The sequence below is a fragment of the Lynx rufus genome, unplaced genomic scaffold, assembly GCF_022079265.1.
Source record: "Lynx rufus isolate CCGP_SWC_20201006 ecotype Redwood Valley unplaced genomic scaffold, mLynRuf1.p SCAF_8, whole genome shotgun sequence".
Lineage (NCBI taxonomy): Eukaryota > Metazoa > Chordata > Mammalia > Carnivora > Felidae > Lynx > Lynx rufus.
The window spans coordinates 35,174,220-35,198,889 of record NW_025814896.1 but is presented as its reverse complement, the minus strand read 5'-3'; the positions used below and the strand labels follow the sequence as shown (position 1 = coordinate 35,198,889).

The window sequence follows — 24,670 nt, the reverse complement described above, 5'->3', positions numbered from 1 at the left end:
TCCTCCCTACAGAAGACCTCAGAGATCCCATTTCTCCTGCTCCAGTTTCATGAGGCTGGTATCCATGAGAAAAAGCTGAAGGTTTCCACTAGACTACCTTATTTCCAGAGTATTCAATATTCTAAGTAGCATAAGGGAAGAAAACTGAGCTCTCACTTAGCATTCTCCCAATTAGGATCTCTCCCAGTGATTTGTCTAGACCAAGCCATGCAGGAAAGACAGATACCCATGGTTGAAATAAATGTTCTGATTAAACTATTCATCCCAAATTGGGAAGAATTACTGCTCACTCATAAATAAATGCACTTGCAATTCCTTTCCAGATTGTTATTTAATGATTTGTGAGGACAGGCCAAGTGTATTATGAATATAAAGTAAGAGAGGCCACAGAACTTTTACAGTCAGATAATCCTAGTCCAAGAGCCATTCACCTGAAAGGGTCTACTTCCCCACCTCTTCAATCTGGGCTAGACTGTGACTTGCCTTGGTGAACAGAATGTGGCAGAAATAATTGGGGTGTTTTTGCACACACTCACTCTCTCCCCCCAGCCTCTCGCTCCATATACTTTGCTACTGCCGTGTGAACAAGCCCAAGTCAGCCTGCTGGAAGGCAAGAGCCAAAGGAGGAGAAATGAGCCATTCCAGCTAATGCCATCTTAAACCAGCCAATCCTCAGTATACCCAGAAGTTGACCACAGATTCTTAAGTGAGCCCAATGGAGATCAGTAGAACTTCCCTGCCAAGGCCAGTCGACATTGCCAATCTACTCAGTTGTGAGTTAAATAAATGGTCATTGGTTTAAGCCACTACATTTTGGTGGGGAGGGGAGTAGTAGTCTGTTACAGCAAAGGCTAAGTGACACACTGATCACTAAGGGAAATAGTTTCTTTCCCATTAGCAGTGCATAGACTTTACTCCCACAACTTTTCCTTATCCCTCACGGCCCTGAGTCACGAAGTTCTGGCATCCTACTTAACCTATGCCTGCCTTTACCTACACTGCCTGTAATGGGCTAAACAGTGTCTCCTCAAAAATTCTTATGTTGAAGCATTAACTGCCAATTACCTAAGAATGTGATTGGATTTGGAGACAGGGCCTTCAAAGAGGTGATTCAACTGGAATGTGGTCATTAGGATAAGCTTACCTAATCCAATCTGGCTGGTGCTCTTCTAGAGAGAGGAAACGTGGACACAGACACCAAGGATGTACAAGTATGGAGAAAAGTCCATGTGAAGATACAGCAAGATGGTGGCCATCTGCAGGCCAAAAACAAAAGCCTCAGGAGAAACCACTCCTGATGATACCTTCTAGCCTCTAGAATTGTGAGACAATAAATTTTTGTTGTTTAAGCCACCCAGGCAGTGACATTTTGTTATGAGTGCCCTGGATGACTAATAACACGGTCTGGAGGTGGGGGGAGGGATGTGAAGTTTCCCATTTTTTTTCCCTTGTAGTCACTCTTATAATTCCTTTCTTAAGCTTCAATGAAAATCTTAAACACAAAGAATTATTGTAAAAAAGATTTTTAATGCATACTAAAGCTACCAAATAAAGTACAAAAAATAAGCCCATCACTTTTTGGGAAAGAAGTTACCCCCCACACTCTCATAGATGGCCTGGGTCTTTTGCCCAAAATCCCTTTCTTGCTACCTTGTTTTATTAGTCTATACTTGTTCCTGTACACTTATTTGGGTTTTCCACTCAGTGCTTTAAATGATTTTATTAATACACATACATGTATATAACCCACACACAATGCAGTCTGCTTCCAAACTCTTATTCTAATGAGGGTCAAACAGAAAACACATCTCTGTTTCTCATAGTTTCCTAGTGTGGAGTGTCTAGGGGTTAAAGCTGATTTCTCCAGCACCCACCCCGACCCCCTCCAGGAGCAATCTCTCAGCTTCTATTAGATGAGGACTTTGAGGGCCATCTGGAAATGCTTAAAAAGCAGTTGCCGAGGATTCACAGATAAGACTTATTTCCAAAAGGAAAATCCCACATATTCTCAAAGGAATGGACCAGAGGTCAAACACACTGGAAACAAATGTGAGTCACCCCAGCAACTGATCCCGGTAGAGTCACAAAATCACTCTCCCACCTCCTCATTCTTTCTACCTTCTGACTTCTTCATGATTTTGATGCCTAGGTCAGAGTTTTCCTTTATAAGAGAGGTTTTTTTTTTTTTTTTAATTGTTTATGTAACTGAAGACCATGACTAATACAATTGAACATATGCACAAACCAGAAAACAGTATCTAGTTATCACAGCAAACAGGAGGTTGTACATTTGCTTTTTTCCAAAGGGCCCCTTAGAATTCTAATGAGCCCCTTTAACCCAATAGCCTGCATACTGGGTTTGCTTTGAATACCACCAATGCAGCTCTTGTCAATGTTCCTAAGGAATGATCTTAAGCAAGAAAAGCCTTTGGATTCTACCAGGCCTATAATAACCCCCCACGCAAATACATGACTATTCACTGGGTTGCTCCTTTGTCCTGAGGTGCAGTACCACAATTCAAGAATCACGACAGGTCAAAACAGTAATAAAAGAGGAGGAGGAGTCCTGAGTGGACAAAACAACATTGGGGGAAAAAAAAGGCTGAAAGACTCACACTTCGTGATTTCAAAACTGACAACAACAAGGACACAGAAATCCCAACAATGTGATACTGGCATAAGAATAGGCATACAGAACAATAGACTCAATAAATAAACTCTTGAGACTCAATAAATAAATTCACACATTTGAGACTCAAAAAATAAATTTATATATCACAGCCAACTGATTGTCAAGAATGCCGTATGATTTCACTCACATGTGGAATTAAAGAAACAAAACAAACGAACAAAGAAAAAAGAGAGACAAACCAAAAAACAGACACTTAACTACAAAGAACAAACTGATAGTTACCATTGGGGAGGTGGGTGGGGGGATGCGTGAAAGAGGTGACGGTGATTAAGAGTACACTTATGATAATGAGCAGTGAGTAATGTATGGAATTGTTTAATTACTGTATTATACACCCAAAACTAATAGAACACTGGATGTTAACTCTACTGAAATTAACATTTTTTTTTTTTTTTAAATTTTTTTTTTTCAACGTTTATTTATTTTTGGGACAGAGAGAGACAGAGCATGAACGGGGGAGGGACAGAGAGAGAGGGAGACACAGAATCGGAAACAGGCTCCAGGCTCTGAGCCATCAGCCCAGAGCCCGACGCGGGGCTCGAACTCACGGACCGCGAGATCGTGACCTGGCTGAAGTCGGACGCTTAACCGACTGCGCCACCCAGGCGCCCCATTAACATTTTTAAAGTAAGTAAAAATTAAAAAAAAAAAAAAGAATGCCAAGATCTTTCAATGGATAAAAAACAGTTTCTTCAATAAACAGTGCCAAGACAACTGGATATCCACATGTACAAGAATGAGGTTGGACCCTGACTTGACATTAAAAAATATTCACTCAAAATGGATCAACAACATGGTTATAATAGCTTTAAACCACAAAATTCTCTGAAGAAAACATAGGAGTAAATCTTCATAATCTTGAATTTGGTGATGGATTCTTATATACAACAATGAGAGCAAGAGCAACAACAAAAAAGTGAATTCAACCTCATCAAAATTAAAAAAAAAATCTGTGCATCAAAAGACACTGTCAAGAAAGTAAAAAGACAACCTACAGAATGGGAGAGAGTATCTATAAGCCATAGATCTGATATGAACCACGTATAAAGAACTTTTATCAAAGGGCAATCAACCTACTTAAAAAATGGGTAAAGGACTTGAACAAATCCCCAAAGAAGGTAAACAAATAGCCAACCACCTCATGAAAAGATGCACATCATTAGTCATCAGGGAATGCAAATCAAAACCACATGTGGTAATATTCCACACCCATTAAGATGGCTGTAATAAAAAGAAAAGGAAAATAGGTGTTGGCGAGGATGTGGAGAAATCATAACTCTCTTACATTGCTGGTGGGAATGCAAAATGGCACAGCTACTGTACAGAAGAGTGTTATAATTCTTCAAAACATTAAATTCATAATTAAAACAGGACTCAGAAATTCCATTTGATACCCAAAGCAACTGAAAGGACTCAAATACATATACACATGTGCAAAGCAGCACTATTCACAATAGCCAAAGATGAAAACAGCCCAATTGCCCATTAATGGATGAATGAACAAATTATGGTACACACATACAACAGATGTTATTGTTCAGCTATGACAAGGAACGACGTACCGACATATGTAATATAACATAGGTGAATTTTTAAAACATTGCATCCAGTGGAAAAAAAGCCAGACATAGAAGGTCTCATATATGATTCCATTCATATGAAATATCCAATATCAGAATGGTGGTTGCCAGGCACTTTGGAAGGGGAAAGTGGGGAGCAACTGTTTAATGACTGTGGAATTTTTTGGGGGGTGATGAAAATATCTTGGAACTAGATAAAGGTGGTGGTAGTTGCACAAGACTATGAACGCACTAAAGGACAAAGGATTGTTCCCTTTTTTTTTTTTTTAATTTTTTTTTCAACGTTTATTTATTTTTGGGACAGAGAGAGACAGAGCATGAACGGGGGAGGGGCAGAGAGAGAGGGAGACACAGAATCGGAAACAGGCTCCAGGCTCCGAGCCATCAGCCCAGAGCCTGACGCGGGGCTCGAACTCACGGACCGCGAGATCGTGACCTGGCTGAAGTCGGACGCTTAACCGACTGCGCCACCCAGGCGCCCCAGGATTGTTCCCTTTCAAATGGTTAATTTTGGTTGTGTGAATTTCATTTAGGAGGAAGAGGAGGAGGAAGAGGAGGAGAAAAAGGAGAAGGAGGAGGAGGAGGAGAGGGAGGAGGGGGAGGGGGAGGGGGAGGAGGAGAAGAAGAAAGAAGAAGAAAGAAGAAGAAAGAAAAAGAAAGAAGAAGAAAGAAGAAGACGACGACAAGAGAGGCAAAGTAGCCAGGTCTTTAAGACGGAAGCCCCTGAGGATGGCAGAAAGGAGCACCAGAAGAGACAGTGGTATTGGCAAATGTGGATGGAGGAAGCAGCAGAAATACTGTCAACACATGAAAAGAAGATGGTTCAATATAGGGATGGTCTTCCTCACAGAAGAGCAGCATCTGTGCATAGTCTGGAATCCACAGAAAAGTCACTTTGTAGAGTGCCAGAGGGCACAGCACCCCTGGGTAGGAGGTCCTTAAAGTAAGGACAAAATGGTATCTGAGTACCTCAAGGCTGGTCCTTTGCACACTGTTTATTCCTTTACTTTTGTACTGAACAAAGAGCATAGGGCTACAGAGGCACAGAAAGAGGCCAGCCAGTTAACTAGCAACCAGTCTGAAGCCTCAGCAACATCCACAGGAAAGGAAAACACGAAGAACATACGGAGCATAAGACAGGTCCCATACATGTACCATCTCGTCCTCAGGAGAGCTTACAGGATCATCTCCCATAAAGACTTCCAAAACCCATGAATCGGGCAACAGTCTGCTTGCTCATTTTCCAGATGGGAAAACCAAGGCCCCAGGTTTCAGAGTTCCCATTCTGACTCCAACACCACCATGTGTCCACCCAGGTGAGAAAGTACAGAGGTCACCAGGAACAAGTAAACTTCTAATTGCTTAGGGATGTGGGTTTGACTTCTATTTTTCTATCAGTCCTGCAGGGACTCTTTGACATATCTCCGATGAGAAAATGGGCTGCACCTACCCAAATTCTAGACTGCTATATCATTACTCAAGGAGTAGGAACACCACTACCATCACAGGAGCTTCTTGCTGCTAACTTTTTCTGAGTACTGCCTTCTCCCAGCTACCTGAATGCTCACTGTTAAACCACAGGTCCTCTGGCCACACAGGAAGAAGGGTCAGCAGATCCTGTTAGCATTTTCACCAACCGAGCCACCGGGGTCCTCTTCCAACTGCTCTCCTCCTGCTTTTGTGACACTGAATCTGCCCCCACCCCCAACAGGGGCCACAAAATACAGCAAGAAATGAAGCAGTTGATCTGTGAGGTGGTTATGGCCCAAGGTCACAAGCTGGTTCCTCTCCTGGGAGGGTTTATTTTAGTCCTCGGGCCTCAGTAAATTGCCCTTTCCCACCTGAGGACAGCAGACCAGATGCCTTGCTCCTGTTTTCATTTCAGAAAAGTAGGTAAGGAGTTTTTAAATGCAGCCATTTCCACTGGGCTTTTGCCATTTTGTTGATATAGCACAAAAATGTACAAAGACTGGGGAGCTCTACTGAATTTATTTTTTCCCCTCCCTTTTACAGAAACAAACCAAAGCAAATATTTACATTTGGCAGGGGGAAAATCCATATTTCACATCTGGAAAAGCCTCTGTATGCCCAACTCAAAATGGGTGTCTGTAACACTGAGGGGAGGAGTTCTTGCTGTCATGACCACTCAGGGGTTTTTGGGAAATGACACAAAGAAACAATTTTAATGTCATAATGACTTCAACAGCAGCATTCTCATGAGCTACATGTGAAAAGCCCACTCCATGAAATGGCCAGCTGGCCATTCATTGCCTAAGCAGAAGACTTTAGAGTCTTCTTAAGGGCAGCCCAGTCTAGCTGACCAGGGAAGGGAAAGGGAGAGAGCCACTGTGCAGAAACGTGCCCAGTAATGAGTGGTCTGTTCATCCTAGAGCATTCCCAGATCATGGCAAAGAGGTTGAGATGTGTATAGTATAGTAGGAGAGGGTCCCTGTGGCAGATGGTATTTCTAACATTCTCTTCACACAATGGGACTTTAACACTCCTTCCACTGAGAGGTGGGCTTTTAAGTCTCCTCCCCCTTAAAACTGGGCAAGTTTGTGATTCACCTATAACCAAATAATATGATGGAAATGATGCAGCATGACTTCCAAGGTCAAGTCATAAAGTGATGCTGCTTCCAGCTTGTCAGCTGGAATCATCTTGCCAGAGCCCACGCAAGCCTTCTGGCTGCCCTGAAGCCGCCATGCTGTGAGGAGGCCCACAGCTGCCCGTGAAGAAAGACCATCTGGAGAAATCCTGAATCTATATTGAGAGAGAGGGGGGCAAGTCAGCCATCAGCTACTCCAGCCTCTTGCTCTTTCAGCTTCAGAGGCCATCTGAATGCAACCGCTGGAGTGACCCCAAGCCAGAAGTGCACAACAGAACCCACCCAAACCCGACCCACAGAAGAGAGTGAGTGCTGCTGTTTCAAGCTGCTACATTCTGAAGTGATTTCTTACACAACGATAAATAACTAAAACAGACCCCAGCATATAAACTGCATCATCAGATACCTTACTCCATACACTGGAAAATGTAAGTTTTGAACTGGGTCACAATCTAGCCACTACCTTCCATTCTTACTGTGTATTTAGTACTCCAGCCTCATCGGTTTCCATGCAAGTACCCCAAATTTTTAGAACCTTCTTCCCTAACACACATTATGTACATATACACATCTTTCCATTACCCAAGACTCCATCCTTTCCTCTTTAGAATCCTTCCACATACTACTGTTCATTCATGATCCTTTTTCCTCTAAAAAGTGATACTAGAATTCCACACTCCTGCAGGTTATTAGTGACAGCTTACCTGCCAAACCCAATCGTTTTAACCATAATCCACGGCTATAGGACATTGGCTCATTAAGGGAAAGTCAGCTCACTTTCTCTGGAAAACAGTACTGCCTCATTTCTTTATTGAACAGGGTTACCAGGGCGATTCAGGAGCCCTAACAAAGTCTTATCTCAAAGGAAGTAAGCCTGTTACCAGAGTTTTTCTAGAACATTCTGAAGTTGCTCAGTGCCACTAGCCAAATCTGGCTTCTGAGGTCTTGAAATATGGCTGGTCTGAACTGAGATTTAAGTACAAAATATACACCAGATGAAAGAAATGTAAAATCTCAATACTGTTTACATTAATTAAATGTTAAAATAATAATTAGGATGTACTAGGCTAAATAGATTAAAATTAATTTCAGCTGTGATCCTGGACTTTCCAGCCTCCAGCTCAGGCTGCTATAACAACCAATTCCTTTTTACTTTTTTAATGAGGCCACAAGAAAAATTGGAATCGCATATGCTGCTCACATATTTCTATTGGATCACACTTTTGTGCTCTACTGAATTAAAGGTACCCAAGGAAACGCCATATATATTTCCCTAAAAACTCCATAGAAAAAATACTCTTAAAGGCAAAGGTGAAATATTAAGGAATACAATTAAAAAGGATGGTTAAGAGAGAATGAAAAATAACAATGTGTATGCTCAGAAATGCTGCTAGCAAGAATAAGTTACAATCATACAATCAGACAATATCCTTGCCTCCCGGTTCAGGGCACTGAAATCATTATTCAAGCTGACATGCATCTAAGGAAAGCTTTGAGATTTCAGATTTTATTATTTTTTTAAGTCAAATATATGTAGAAATTTTACTCACTGCAAATTACCTAGGTATCTCTCTGCACTGCAATCTCTTTCGGACTTAAAAATATTTGAAGCAGTAGCTTATTAACTTCCCTGGGGAAGAAAGTGAATTTAAGGTGCTTCTCGAAATGCAGAAAACTTGTACCAGGAAATATATGGCTGAAAGTCTAAGGGATGACAAGTAGGTCTGTAGGAGTGAAGGAATGACATGGCATTCAATGACATGGCTGCTGCTAGGTAGAACAGACACTCCCATGTCCTGTCACCACTGGGTCCCTTTTAGCTGTCCTGTGTGCCCATCTCCTGGCTTGTATGTGCTTTGCTTCTAAGAGATGACACTTGCAATTTTTTTTAATTTTTGAGAGAGAGTGTGTATGTGTGCACCCGTGCAAGCGGGGGAGGAGCAGAAAGAGAGGAGACACAGGATCTGAAGCAGGAGCACAGTCAGATGTGGGGCTGGAACCCACAAACCATGAGATCATGACCTGAGCCAAAGTCGGGGGCTTAACCAACTGAGCCACGCAGGTACCCCGGCACTTGCAGATTTCTTAAGAGGAATACCCCTTAACTATTGGAGCTGCTTCCTCAGCAGATGCAAAGACCCCAAATGCTCTCAAATTCACAGCCTCCCCCCAAACCAGTCCACAGCCAATGGTTGCTGCAAGGATGGGAAAGCTTGGCCCCTTGTTCTGGGGCAGAAGGAAGTGGTTCTCAGGAGCAAGTATGCTCCAGAGCTCCTCCAGGATCATGGCTGAGGCAGGGACTTTGCTCGGAAAAATCCCCCTGCTTCTTTCTTCCCTGTTCCTCTCCAACTCACTTGTTTCTCCTGGGAGCACTCCCTTAATAAGACACTCGTGCAAAAATCCCTCATCTCAAGTCTGCTTCTGGGGAGCTCAGCCAGACTCTTGTCATGCATGAATGGGCTCTAAGAAAACATGAAACCAGATTCTTATTGTATCACAAATAAGAGCTTCTATATATAATACTTAAGAGTTTAAAATAACTGCACTATCCGCAATTTACGAAGAATCATCTTTGTTCCCGAAGAGCACTGCAGCAACCCTAGAACACAGGTCTTAGATCTAATTAATTAATTAATTAATTAAAAAATAAAATACATAAAAATAAATAAGTAGAAGATCCTAATAGCTGGTACCATACATATAAACATATGGCTGTCACTATATATCTATGCCTATACCTCCAGCTGCAAGACACATTAGGACAGCCTGGAAGGCTCCAAAGTAGAGGCAAAAGGAAAGAGAAGTCAATGTTAAAGTTTGGGGAGCTTCATACCTGACAATAACAGTGTACATTCTGTATATAATCAATATTTAATAAAAAACAATTTAAAATCATTCAGAAAGCAAGGAGCCCCAAATTTAGGTAAATCTTCCAAATTTCAATACTACAGGAAAGAAGGTATCAAGGGTTGTTTTCTTTCTTTCCATGATATTTGAAGACCACCTTTGGTTTGACTTATAAATTCCTCTTTACCAAGAGTCATCTTGAAGCTAGAAATATAATGGCAAGAATAATCCAAAAATTGTCATTTTGCTCTCTATGTAAATATTTTCTATTTTAGGAGTTTAAGCCTAACACTACTAAAAAGCCAAGTTGAATGGGACATAAATAAGAATATACACTTTGTACCATTACAGGAATTAAAATATATTCTGAATACCTATGGTGCAACAGGCTTAACACAAATGCTTAGAACTAATGTACAGTCATAGGTACTCATGATGGGAATCACAGAGAAAGCAGTTGTTCAAGATAAAACCAGAAGACTTCCAGCTCCCAGGTTTAGAGGTTTCCAATTTTGAATATGGGAAGACATTATAAAAGAACAAGATTTCAATTCAATGTGAAAATGAAATGCCTCATAATACAAGATACTCAACAACTGAATGTTGCTAGAGTTGAGCTTTTTTATTTTTATTTTATTTTTTTTATTTTTTTAAATTTTCTTTTAACGTTTATTTATTTTTGAGACAGAGAGAGACAGAGCATGAACAGGGGAGGGTCAGAGAGAGGGAGACACAGAATCTGAAACAGGCTCCAGGCTCTGAGCTGTCAGCACAGAGCCCAACGTGGGGCTCGAACTCACGGACCGCGAGATCATGACCTGAGCCGAAGTCGGACGCTTAACTGACTGAGCCACCCAGGCGCCCCGAGCTTTTTTAATAGAGGATGGAGGAAAATAAATTCTCTCTTTGGGAGGAAGGCAAGACTAAGGTAAGGGTAACCACCACCTGGTGACATGTGGGGCACTGGGTCCAATCAGGTCCTATTTGAAGAGGGAATGGAAAAAGAGCCCACATACTCTATTAGCTGTCTTGGGACCCGAGTCCATCCAAAGTCTTTGTAAAATCCAGTGCCTGGCATTTATACCACTTCATATGGAAAAACTTCTTCTTGGAACTTAAAATGTTTAACAAACAACTTCTAAGCTATGTTTTTAAACTTCTGAATCAAGTGTTTATTTTCACCACACACATAATTCATTTATAATAAGCCGATGAAAATGATCTCTTATTTAAGAATAACAACTATTGCACAGCAAAAGCAAACAGTCCAAAAAGAATGTAATAAAGGCTAAAAAGCAGATGTCATGCCTATCCTGATTTAAAATCCCTAGAGAATTATTTAGAAACCCCTACCCCAACTCTGGTTTTCCTGCTAAAACATAGTTTATGAATCATCCATGGGAAGCAGTAAAACACAGTGCACTCAACTAAAAATAGGTAGGGACACTCAATAATAAATCTAGTCTCTTGATAGTCTTGTGTCACCATTAAATACTGATCACTTAGAGAAGTGTGATTCTTCTCTCCCCTCACAGAAACGCTGGAAAAAATCAGCCACAGACCCTGCTGGAAGGTAACAGAGTGTGTGACAGGACTTGCAACGTGGTGAAAAAAGTAACATTGATTTAAAATGCCTGTAAGCTGGGGTTCACCTCTCAGGATGAACAATGAAGTTGCTGGTTATTTTTTATCATGCATCACTATAAAATGACTTCTTGCCTGTTGAAGAAATGATACATAGTCCAAGCGTTTCCCTTATAACATAGGACTCTCTACAAAAAGTCCTATATAAGTTCCTACAGAAGTTATAAAAATAGGAATTTGATTAAGAAGTCAGAACAAAACTCATATTCATATTCATCAAGATCCTGGCTCTAGAATAAAGCATTGGCAATTTCTAGTTTATAAATAAAAATAATTGGCCACATAGAGCTATTATTGGCCCCCATTTCAGCATTTCTTTAGAGATTTATAAAATGGAACTTTAGAGAGGCACTGGGAGAATTTATTTCTGTCATTTCCACAGGTAGTTCCCACAGAATGGATGGTGGATTCTAGCTGACAATGAGCATAATTGTGATTTTTTTCCACATTCGTGGGAATCTTCCTAAACATTATCTGCATAGGACTGAATACAAGTCCTACATTTTCCCTCAGAAATAACTGCAGAGAACAGGAACTTAAATGATATCTAATGGCTCACTAAATGCAGGCAATACTACCACAGACAGCGAGGAGAAAAGCTAGTGAAGGGTGAAGTGCTCTAGGTTGGTGGAATGAATGAACTGGAATCTGGAAAATTCCAGGGGACTGATGCTCCATTGCACGAAGGAAAGTAGCTGTCAATCAGTTTTGAGGGGCACTTCAGGGTGGACATCGGTATAAATGAAGGGGGATTCACCTTACAGATGCTAAGTTCTAGAACCCCACAACTAGAAACTCTACCACAGCATGCAGAATACTCACCAGGCAGATATGGAAGGGACTGCAAGTGATGTCCACTTAGTTCAACTCACAGCGCCGTCCTCTGTGAAGCAAGCAGACACAGAGCAGTGAAAAATCAATGAGAGGAACCTTTAGGATTCTCATGTAAGAAACAGCTTTGTGCACTTCAAAATCAGAATCTATAATATTAAAAACACACACATCAGAAAGGCACATTAATACATTAGTGACATTACTTTCCAAATGAACAAAGACGCACAGTCATCAAATCAGAAATGTTACCGCTATGCCAGCCTACAGGGTTTATAGATCCTCTTCGCTGTGCTGATCTACTGTTCAACCTCTTATCGTGATAATTAAGGAACAGTTGAACAAGACCATCTAAGATCTTTTAGAATATAAATCTTTTCCTGATTAACAGTCAAACGTCCTGAGATGAACTATAAGAAAAAGTTTGCCACTTCAATGAAGAACAGTGCTGAACACCTAAGATTTATAACGGATTTGCATCTTTCTACAAAAAGTGTATTTTTGCTACATGTTGTTATCTTTGTTAACAAGTTGGTGATGTAGATTCTGGATTTGACATTAGATTTCTGGTTTGGTGGAAATTTAGATTTTGAGATCTTTCCAAGGTGGGGTTGGGAGGGGTGGGAAGTTCCAGGTGGTATCAGAAGTACACAGAAGTTAAAAGCAAATCCATTCGCATTTGGGAGGAGCAGAGGTGGAGAATTTGGCAATTGAGGGGCACCTGAGTGGCTCAGTCAGTTAAGCATCCGACTTCAGCTCAGCTCATGATCTTGTGGTTCATGAGTTCAAACCCTGCATTGGGCTCTATGCTGAGAGCTTGGAGCCTGGTGCCTGGTTTAGATTCTCTGTCTCCCTCTTCCTGCCTCCTCCCTGACTCATGCTCTGTCTCTCCCTCTCTCTATGCCCCTCCCCACTCATTCCTTGTCTCTGCCTCTCAAAAATAAACATTAAAAAAATTTTTTTAAAGAAAACTGGCAATTTAAACATGGGAAAACGACGTCTGTAAAATGTGAACTGCGTTATTGAGAAAGTCATCATCGATGTATAGAGATGTCTACAGTAAGGTTCTAGGTAGGATGGTTCATCCATGATGCAAGACTATATGCCATTAAAAAGAAAGAAGCAGGGCACCTGGGTGGCTGAGTTGATTGGACGCCTGACTTTGGTTCAGGTCATGATCTCAGGGTTCAGAAGATCAAGTCCCATATCGGGCTTGTTGCTGTCAGCACAGAGCCCACTTCAGATCCTCTGTATCTACACCCCCCGCCCCCCCCCAAAACTAAAAATAGAAACACATTAAAAAAAACAGTTGGATCTATATGTACAGATTTTAAAATCAGGTCACAGTATTAATTTTTAAAAACTCAAGTAGTTGAGTAATATGTGTACTATGACCCCAATGTGTTAAAACAAACCTCGCTAACCTATGTGTAAATCCCATTAGACGCAGAGAATGCATCTGGAGGGATAACAAGAAACTTGAGTGTAGCTGTCCCAGGAGAACTGGTGCTGAAGGACATAAGAGGAAAAAAAAAAAGGACCTTTGCATTTTAACCTAACATTTTACCATTGTGTGCTATTTTACCACGAAACCTGTTACTTTTATAATTGAAAGTGAAAAACAATCCAATTCATCCCAAATTTTCTAGAAGAACAAAATATTCCATTTTAAAAATACAGAAATAGAGAATATCTAGTATCATGTGCATTTGTTTATTGATTTAGCAAATATTTACTCTGACCCAGGCTCTAGGCATGAATTATATCATATATAATCCACATAAACACTCTAAAATGTATATACTGTGATTATTCACATTTTATAGGAGAGAAAACTCAGAAATGACTCTTCAGAAATCACACAGAGCTGGCATTCAACCCCAGGCACCTTGACACATATTTAGCCTCTATGGAACTGCCTCCTCCATGGCACGCACCCCGTTTTCATATTAAATTTATATTTGTAATGAAGTATTGTAAGAAAGTATTGAAAACCATCACTCACAGCTATCCCTAGCACCTTGCTCAGTGTCTAGCATATTAGTGTGCTCAGGAAATCTTCATTGAACAGGTGAATAATTAGGTGGCCTGCCGATAGCCAGGAACTTCAACTACATAACTATGTTATGCCTCTTGGGACTATGAAACAAAGCAGAGTTCCAGAAACACTCACTGATTAAGGACCCTGCTGTACCATGCTCCTCATTTTGAGAAACTACTTGCCACCCAAGTCCTTCTGTAACAAAAGACTTAAAGACAAGATGTGTTTTTCCTCTGCCTTCTCTAATTCCCTAGGGACAACCCATCGTTCCATACACCTTTCTAATTCTGTGCGTGGCTAGGATACTGCAACATTTGAGGAAGTCAGTGATGAAATACTTAACCAGAAAGGAGTAAAATGGTCTAAACAGTTTGTCATGAACTAGCTATTGGCATATGGCAGATGAACTTTTATAACTGACTTAGTGTCGTAGTCATATATGAATCAAGGCCTCAACTTACCACCTTTTTCATTCTAACATTATTACTCCAGGTGTTAAAGAGTACAAATGAGTCCTTGGTAAAAGAGAGACTGTGTGTGTAGAAGTCTCTGGATGTCTGTGTTTATGTGTGTCTTTGCATATGCTTTTGGTCTCTTCTTCTGTAACACAGAAAGAAACCTAATAAATAGACAAAATTCCCAAATATTAGAAACCTATTGGTTCTGGTAAACAAAAGCTGGTTTTCATTCAATAAGGGTGGCAGCATTATTCCATGTGGAAAGAATCAACTCAACAAATGGTGCTGGGACAACTGGACATCTACATGCAAAGGAATGAAGGTGGATCCCTACCTCACATTATACACAAAAATCAGCTCAAAATGGATCACACATGTAAATATCAGAACCCAAACTATAAAACTAAGGAGTAAATATAATACAGGAGTAAATCTTTGTGACCTTGGGTTAGGCAAAAGTTTCACAGACCTGGGACCAAAAGCACAAACAATGAAAGAAAATATTTGACTTCATCAAATTAAAAACTTTTGTGCTTAAAAGATCACTCTCAAAAAAGTGAAAAGACAACCCACACAATGGGAAAAGATTTTTGCAAATCACTTATCTAATACAGGACTTGTATCCAGAGTATGTTAAGAACTATTTCAAATCAACAATAAAAAGACAAAAAACAATTTAGAAATGGTAAGTGATCTAAATAGATATCTCTCAAAAAAAGATACACAAATACACAAATCATCAGAAAAATCCAAGTTAAAAACCACAATAAGCTATTACTTCACCCCCACTAGGATAATTATAATTGGAAGACAGATTACAAGCGTTAATGAGAATTCAGAAAAATCAGAATGCTTGTACATTACTTGCGGGAATAAAATGGTGTAGCCACTTTTGAAAGTAGTCTAGCAGTTCTTCAAATGGTTAAACATAAAATTACCATATGGCCCAGTAACTCCACCCTAGGCCGGTACCCAAGAGTAATAAAAACATATGTCCATATAAAAAGATTACATGTACTTTTTCATAGCAGCATTATTCATAATGGCCAAAAAGTAGAAACAATCCCAAAGCCCATTTACTGATCAATGGATACACAAAATGCAGATGGAATACAACAGAATGTTATTCAGCAGTAAAAGAATGCAACAGGGATACATATCATACATACATATATATCATACATACATATCATGGGTAAACTTTAGAAAGCATTATACTAAATGAGAGAAGCCAGTTACAAAAGACCACATGTTGTAGGATTCTGTGTATATGAAATATCCTATTCTAGGCAAATCCATAGAAGACAGATTGGCGGTTGTGTAGGACTGAAGGGGCAGGGAAGACAGCCAATGCTCCTGGACACAAGCAATCCAAGTGTTCTTACGTTACACCATGGTAGTGGTTGCACAACTCTAAATATACAAAAAAAAAAAATCCAATTGTACATTTTAATGGGTGAACTTTATGGTACGTAAATTGTATTTCATTAAAGCTGTCTTTTTAAAGATTGCATTTCAGTGAGTCTACCCATGAATACTCGTTGGCTTCTTTCAAAAACGACAGAACACTTCTTCACACTGCTCAAGGAAACCCAGTAAGTGGTGAATATTTACACTTCTATAAGATTTGCTATCACAGTTCTCCACGGATACCTCGTGATGGGAAACACAATTGCATTTCACTCTCACCAAAGAGAAGCACATGCACGGAACTACTTCCAAACCGTAACAAAGCACCAACATCTTACCGCAAACCACCAGTAACGACAGGCCACAGCATTTAGACTTATTAGCATTAGAGTCTTATTTCAAAGCGACAGGGAAGCTGTAGCTGAGGGTCAAGTTTTGATTTCTCAGTAGATGGGGATAAAAATGTGCAAGTATTTGAGGGTGACAATGCCAGGCCTGTTTTTGTACATCTATATATTGAACACAGAAGAACTGGCATTTAATGCCCTTTCCGAGACATTCAATATCAGGATTTTGTTTTCAAATGAAGAATAACTTGGCAAGACTGAATCAAAACAGAATCATTGCTCTTTGATCTGCTCTCGAACATGGAAATTGTTTTGTAAACAGCATTTGAGAATACTCACATCAGCAAGTGTACAGCATCACAAACCACCTCAAACCTTTGTTGCTTAAAACATGTAACTATTTTGGTTCACATAGTGATCTCAAGTTTGCAAGAATGGCAAGAGGTCAGAACCCAACATGCTAGCCTCTGCTGCATCATATGCACTAATGTGGCTTTGGGCAAAGCCAGTCACACGGTCAAGCCCAGCTATAAAGGATGGAGAAAGTCTCACCCATTAGTGGGACACTGCACATAACAAAGGCATAGGTGCAGGGAAGGGAAGACTTGGTGGCCATTTTTTACAATCTATCATAGCAGTGTGTCGTAACACGAAACACATTGCCATTAAGGGTCCATAGAGAAATATCTTACAATAGATTACAGTTTATTATTAATGGCGTAGCTTACATGTAAAATACAGTTAACTTACAATGGTACATGGAGAGCTAACGTACAACTGCACGTATATTAAGACTTATCTTCTCTTTATGGAAAATGTCATTTTTCGGGGTGCCTGGGTGGCTTGGTCGGTTAAGCATCCGACTTCGGCTCAGGTCATGATCTCACGGTCTGTGAGTTCGAGCCCCGCGTCAGGCTCTGTGCTGACAGCTCAGAGCCTGGAGCCTGTTTCAGATTCTGTGTCTCCCTCTCTCTGACCCTCCCCGTTCATGCTCTCTGTCTCAAAAATAAAAAAAATGTTAAAAAAAAATTAAAAAAAAAAGAAAATGTCATTTTTCTATCGAACATATTACTATAAATACAGTTTCACAGCTATTTACCACAGTAATATTACTATATTGCCATATAGTTGTAGGGTTTGTTTGTTACCAATTATATTTTCTTTTTAAGCAAATACATTTATATGGAAAAGAGTAACAAATTCAGGTGAAAAATTTGGCCAAATCCATACAAGTGGCCCATGAATAACCCAACTTTAGAATCCAGTATTTGAGGGTGACAATGCCAGGCCTGTTTCTGTACATCTACATATTGAACACAGGAGGACTGGCATTTAATGTCCTTTCCAAGACATTCATATGGATACAAACCACCCACATATCTGAATGAAATGCAGATTCTGTCTGGGATAGGTCTTAGGTGGGACCAGAGATTCTGCAGCCCTAACAGGCTGTCAGGTGATGCCAATGCTGGTTGCAGAACACGCTCGGAGTAGCAAGCAATGGCAGGGGCCTGACAATCAGATAAAGCTGAGGGCAACCTTTACCGGCCATGTGGTCTTGAGCAATGGACCTTGCCTCTCTGAAACCGTCTCCCCCTCTGTCAAAGGCAGGTCATACTAAGACCCACCTTGGAAGTCTGGGTCAGGATAAAAGGAGAAGAAACACACACCAGGTACCTGGAGCAGTGCCAGCCAGCCAGAAGCGCTCAACACTGGCTTGGTCTTCTTCCATAGTTAATGACTTCCAAAACAGTCCTCAAATGGAGCTGTAGGTTAAGAAAGGTAAACAGCAGGCCAAAAGGATAGCCCAGAGTGGTACCATGTCACAACACTAAAAGTAACTGGATTTTAGAAGCATTTCTCACCAATGCAATCACATTTGCTATTTCTGCATATTGTATTAGTATGTTTGTCTCTTCAGTCACTCAACAAACATTTATGGAGCACTCACTGTGTGCCAGACCCTGTTCCCAGCTCTGAAGACAGGCCAGTGGACAAAAACAAAACTCCAGGTCCCGAGTTCACACCCTCCGATTCTGTCTGCCCGACACGTACTCTCTCCCCACCAGGCTATACTGGAGAGGCTTCCATGGGCCTTATCTGGCTACATACATGTTTAAATGATCACCTTCTAGTTCCCCACAGCCCCCCAGCTGCCCCATCACTGCCACCCAGAAAGCCCCCTCTCCTACGCCTTCCTGTTTGCCCTCTCCAAGTTAGTGAGCCCTAAATTAAAGACGTAGTCAGAAACATTTATAAGCATGGAGTGAAGAGGATTCCGCCTCCCTGCTCTGCATATTCACCCTGTACCACTATTCAGTAAACATCCTGCCCGAGAGCAGTTCAGCCATCCCTTTGCCCCTCGCTGGGTCTCCAACTGCCGGTTTGAGAAACGGCTCTAAACTTGGCCCAGGAAACTTAGAGCTTCTGTATCTGTCATTTACTGTGGCTAATCAGCTTTAAAATGTGTAACTGAGGGCTCTCTGTAGGAGATCATGAGGTGTTTGGGGGATTTTTTGCCCCCTAAATAATGGTAATGGTTTTGCAATGACCCACCTACATTCTTTCCCCTAGTTTCCCCTATGTATTGGTTTTCTATGATCACATTACAAACTGCCACAAACTTCATGACTTTAAATTTTTTTTTTTCAACGTTTATTTATTTTTGGGACAGAGAGAGACAGAGCATGAACGGGGGAGGGGCAGAGAGAGAAGGAGACACAGAATCGGAGACAGGCTCCAGGCTCTGAGCCATCAGCCCAGAGCCTGACGCGGGGCTCGAACTCACAGACCGCGAGATCGTGACCTGGCTGAAGTCGGACGCTTAACCGACTGCGCCACCCAGGCGCCCCAAACTTCATGACTTTAAACAACACACATTTACTGGCTCTTAGTCCTAAAGGTCAGAAGTCTGGCGCAGTTGCTCGGTTCTCCACTCAGTGTCTCACAAGGCTAAAATCAAGGTGTCTTCCAGGCTTCCTTTCTGGAGGCTGAGATACAATCTGTTTCCAAGCTCAGTCAGGTTGTTGGCTAATTTTACTTCCTTGGAGCCATAGGACTGAGGACTTATGTTTCCTTGCTATCAGCAGGGGGCCACTTTCAGGTCCTAGATGCCACCTATACTCCTTGCCACATCACCCCCACCATCTTCAAAGCCAGAGACGAAGAACCTTCCTTGTGTGGAATACTTCTCTTTGAATCTTCTTCAGTCCTTTATAAGGGCTTTCCTGATTAGGGCAAGCCCACCAAGGATAAGCTCTCACTCTTCAAGCCAACTGTGCTATGCAACATAACTGAATCACAGGAGTGATGTAATCCTAGTACTACAGATTATTCAGGGTGCATATACCAGTGCATAGGCGCCTTGGGGCCATCCCCGAATTCTGCCTACTACACCTAGTAACTGTGAGCATGATTTGTTTCTGCGTGTGGTTTTCTTCTCAGGACGGGAACTGAGGTCATGTCACAAGAAAAGCTAACTGGCCAGTGGAGAGAATACATGAAAGTTAAAACTGGCGAGTATGGGTTTTTGTTGTTGTTGTTGTTTTTAACAACTCTCACTTTGGTCAGTGGGAGTAGTTAATGTTCTTAGGATCCCATTAGCCAACCCAAGAATGCATGTACTCTCCAAATTCCAAATCCAGAGCAGAAGTTCCTCCCCTTTCAGTTAAACTGAACCATCATGAAACTAAACATCTAGAATATTAACATTTGAGTAGGACGATGAGGTAACAAAATGAAAAGCAAGCACACGCCATGGGCTGAAATTGCTTAAGTTAAATTACATTTCCTACATGTTATATTTTCTACAATATTTACAGGGAAAGAATATAGAAAATTCAAAGGATGCTTCATACATCTACAAGCACAATGCCTATTAGATTTTTTTTTTACAGAAAAAAAGCAGCTTTTAAGAAATATCCCTTTAAAAACAGGTTAGAGAGCAAAACTGACCAATTTAGGAGAATAACAATAGCAATAATTACTAATTACTGAGAAATTACTACATCCAGGTATTAACTCACTGTTTTATGTGTATGAAGTCATTAACTCACACCAAACCCTATGGTAGACACTTTTTACGGAAGAAGAAACTGAGGCACAAAGTGGTTACATCGTTTATCCAGGGGCGCATGGCAAGGAAGCACAGAAGCAGGACTTCAAACCCTGATGATCTGGCCTAGTACACTTAAAATTTTTTTTTAATGTTTATTTTTGAGAGACAGAGACAGAGCACGAGCAGGGGAGGGGCAGAGAGAAAGGGAAACACAGAATCTGAAGCAGGCTCCACGCTCTGAGCTGTCAGCACTGAGCCTGAGGCTGGGCTCAAACCCACGAGGTGTGAGATCACTACCTGAGCGGAAGTTGCATGCTCAACCGACTGAGCTGCCCAGGCCCCTCTGTACACTTACTCTTAAGAGCTGCATCTGGCTGTGCACCCATCTGTGCTCCCAGTGCTGGGAGACAGGGGTGCTTTCTGCACCTACCATACAGCACAGGTGAGGGCTGAGTACACATGCACTGCACTCAGATCTGGCTCACGGCCATGGCTGGGGGCAAATGGGGGCTGCAGCCTCGCCAAGGGGTGTGTTTCTGTAATTTGCATAAAGCCCTCCCCCCCCCATGTACCAGTAACCTCCTTATTCAAGGAAGGCTATGAAACAATCCAAGCATTCTGCTATCCCCTTATAGCTGTATTGGGGGGGGGGGGGGCGGAGAGGAAGAAAAATGTAACTGGTTCCTTTTTTACACCTTCCACACCCATTTTCCTATACCTGCATTCTGAAATTCAGAGATTATGAAAAGATAGGAACAAAGCAAAAGCGAACACTAGAAGCAAAGAAAAACCACTGGCTCCATTTCCTTTTGTAGAAAGCAAAGCGAGCTTTTCTCTAGGTAAAGAGAAAAGACAAAATCTATACTTGAACAACCTCGTTTCTCTTCCATCAACCCCACCCAGACAAAGCAGGGGCAGCATGGCACCAGGCGCTACCAGTGGCACGGACCCCAAGAAACCCATGCTTAGCAGTCACAGTAATAGGTCACTGGAGGCAGAGCTGGGGTGGGGAACACAATACTGCATCTTGACTTCTGCATTAAAGGTACGGTTACATTCAAGGCTCATTTCCACAACTAGGTTGGATGAACTCACAAATCAGGTGACATTTACTCAGCGTTCTTTCCTGGTCCTCGCAAGGCATGACCAAGGGCTGTCACCTTGCCAGGGCCCTCTGCGCGAGGGAAAGACTACCATGATACTTCACTCAGCCCTCTCTAGGTTTCTCCTATGGTTCCCATCTCAGCTCCAGTGTCCTGGTGGTAGTCACACAGCAGAAGTTACGAAAATATAAGTTTAACTATGACTACATAAGTATTCAAAAATTACATGTTATCTCTAATTTGCAGTATATTTAATATATTTACAGATGTATTTTCTATATTATGTATAAATAGAAATTTTGTCAGAGAAGCCTCCCTTTAATATGATGCTTTGCAGTGTGGCTTGCTGGGGGTGGGAGGTCTTCGTTGTTTTTTTTGTTTTGTTTTTTTGTTTTTTTGGGTTTTTTTTTTACAAGGTTTTATTTGATAGAGTTTCTCATGCTACCTAATTTAACTTAAAATTGCCATGCACTGCAGCCGGAAGATTTAAATATGTTTGAGATCAGACAGCCCTCAAGGTCCCTGGCTGCCTGTGGTCATCAGTGATCCTCAGAACATTCGAGCAGGGTCTTAGTTTCAGAAACCTGGATATATGCCAACTCAGGTAATTATTCTCTGCCTACCTAATTTCCCCAGGCAATTTAATTGAAAATGGTATTATCCGTCACCTCAGTTCTAATCTGCTCTGAAGTGTCCCTGTGTCCTGCTTCTTCCCTCCACTATAAGCTAACTGAGCTGGTTTCTTTTTGAAGCTTAAGTTGAAAAAAAAATATTTCTGAATCTCTCTAGGGGGAAAATATCAGATAAATAGGAGCCATTTAATTAGTCTCAAACCAGTGTACTGAATAGCGTTGGCAGCAGTTGTAAGACACCCCTCCTTGCTGCCTAACCTTATGAAAAGTCTCTTTTATAGACAGAAATACAAAGGGTTTCTTACTGAAAAACTGACCAAAAAAAAACCCCCAAAAAACTGGGGGAGGGGAAAGGGAGAGACCCTGAGATGATTTCACTCTCCTGAAATGATTTTATTTTTTATTAAAAAAATTTTAATATTTTTGAGAGAGAGAGAGAGAGAGAGAAAGAAAGAGAGCAACAGAGACAGAGCGAAAAAGAGAGAAAAAGACAGAAAGAGACAGTGTGAGTGGGGAGGGGCAGAGAGAAGAGGAAGACACAGAATTTGAGGCAGGTTCCAGGCTCTGAGCTGTCAGCACAGAGCCCAATGCAGGGCTTGAACTTAGGAACCAGGAGATCACGGCCTGAGCCGCAGTAGGACACTTAACTGACTGAGCCACCCAGGTGCCCTGTCTGTTTCAAAAGGCACTGTCCTTTTGTTCATTTCCAAATAAGCTGATTTACAATCAGCAGAACAAAATACACCATTTAACACAGGAATGCCTGAAACTCAATGAAAATGCAACAGAAATATGCTTTTTGATTACTTCAGACAAACATGAACTTACATCAGTGCTAATAGAAATACAATGAAAGCCACAAAGGTGAGTTACAAGTGTAATTTTGAACTTTCTAATAGCAACATTTAAAAAGTAAGAAGAAACAAAGACTACTACTCAGCAGTAAAAGGAAAGAACTGATAACAACTTGGTTGGATCTCAAGAGAATTTTGCTGAGTGAGAAAAGCTAATCTCAAAAGGCTCCATACTATAGGAGATTCCCTTTATATGACAATCTTGAAATGACAAAAGTACACAGATGGAGAACAGATTAGGGATTCCTAGGAATTGGGGGTAGGGGGGAGAATGGGGGAGAGGCGGGTTGCTATAGCTACGGAAGCTTAGCACAGGGAATCCTTTCAACGCAATTCTGTATTTTGACTGTGGTACTGGTCATATGTATCCACACAGGTGATTAAATTGCAAAGAATTACACACATGCATGCATAAAATGATGAAATCTGAATAAGGTTAGTGAATTGCATGAATGTCAATGTCGCAGTTGGGCTATTATACTATAGTTTCGAAAGATGGTACCACGGGGAAAACTTGGTGAAGGGAACAGGGGATCTCTCTGTATTATATTTTATAACTGCATATGAATCTACAGTAAGCTCAAAATTAAGAATTACAAAATTCATGTACATGTAATCAATATAAAAATGGAGATTCCCCACCCCCCACCCCCTTCTAAGTCTTTGGAATCCAGTGAGTCATTCACACTGATGGCACATTTCAACTCAAAGTAGCCACATTTCAAGTGTTCAATGGACACATGTGGCTATGGGTCCCAGTCCTGGGCAGCAAAAATACTTTAAACTAAGCCTAATATCATTTCCCAGTCCTGTCAAGTGGCACATTCTAACATGAAATATCTTTGCTTTCTGAAAGTCTCTTACATAGCCGGTTTGTAATGAAACCCTCGGTGCTTGAACAATCACTGGAAACATGACTTAACTGGGAGAGAAAATTTCATCAGTGGTACCAACCTGAATCTGGTTTGGACCACAGTTCCTCAACAAAAATAATCCCTGTAAAAGAGACATCTAGTAGCTTCTAAGAAATAATGCCTGGGGCGCCTGGGTTGCTCAGTAGGTTGAGCATTCAACTTCAGCTCAGGTCATGATCTCACAGTTCATGATTTCGAGCTCCACGTTGGGCTCTGTACTGACATCTCAGAGCCTAGAGTGTGCTTCAGATTCTGTGTCTCCCTCTCTTTCTCTTCCCCTCATGCTCCCCCAGAGCTCATGCTCGGTCTCTCAAAAATAAACATTAAAAAAAAAAGAAATTAAAAAAAATAATGCCTAAGAAGAATTTCAAGAGCTATGGTATATTGACTAGTCTCAAGAACTAAGACTTTTAACTATTTTTGAAACTCTTTTTTTTGTTGTTGTTGTTGTTTTCTCTCTCTTACTTCTCCTTGGTGATTAAAATTATTAAAATGAGAAGGTCTTGTGGGTTTGCTCTTCAGAGCCATGAAACGGTGAGACTCAATCTTCTTTTACCGGTAGCCACGGAGGAGAAAGAAACAAGGGATAAGTGTGTAATGGCAGCTTTGTAAAATACATAAAATTAGGCCAAATCTCTTGGGACTCTGAAAA

General features: G+C 41.1%; 1 protein-coding gene across 1 annotated transcript in view; it reads right to left on the bottom strand.

The window, feature by feature from the left end:
* Positions 1 to 24,670, bottom strand: part of PLCB4 (phospholipase C beta 4) — a 340,960-nt gene that overhangs the window by 241,113 nt on the left and 75,177 nt on the right. The window contains exon 3 of the mRNA XM_047069062.1: positions 12,194 to 12,254. The gene's annotated coding sequence lies outside the window, so the exon portion shown is untranslated. The remainder of the gene's footprint in view (positions 1 to 12,193; positions 12,255 to 24,670) is intronic.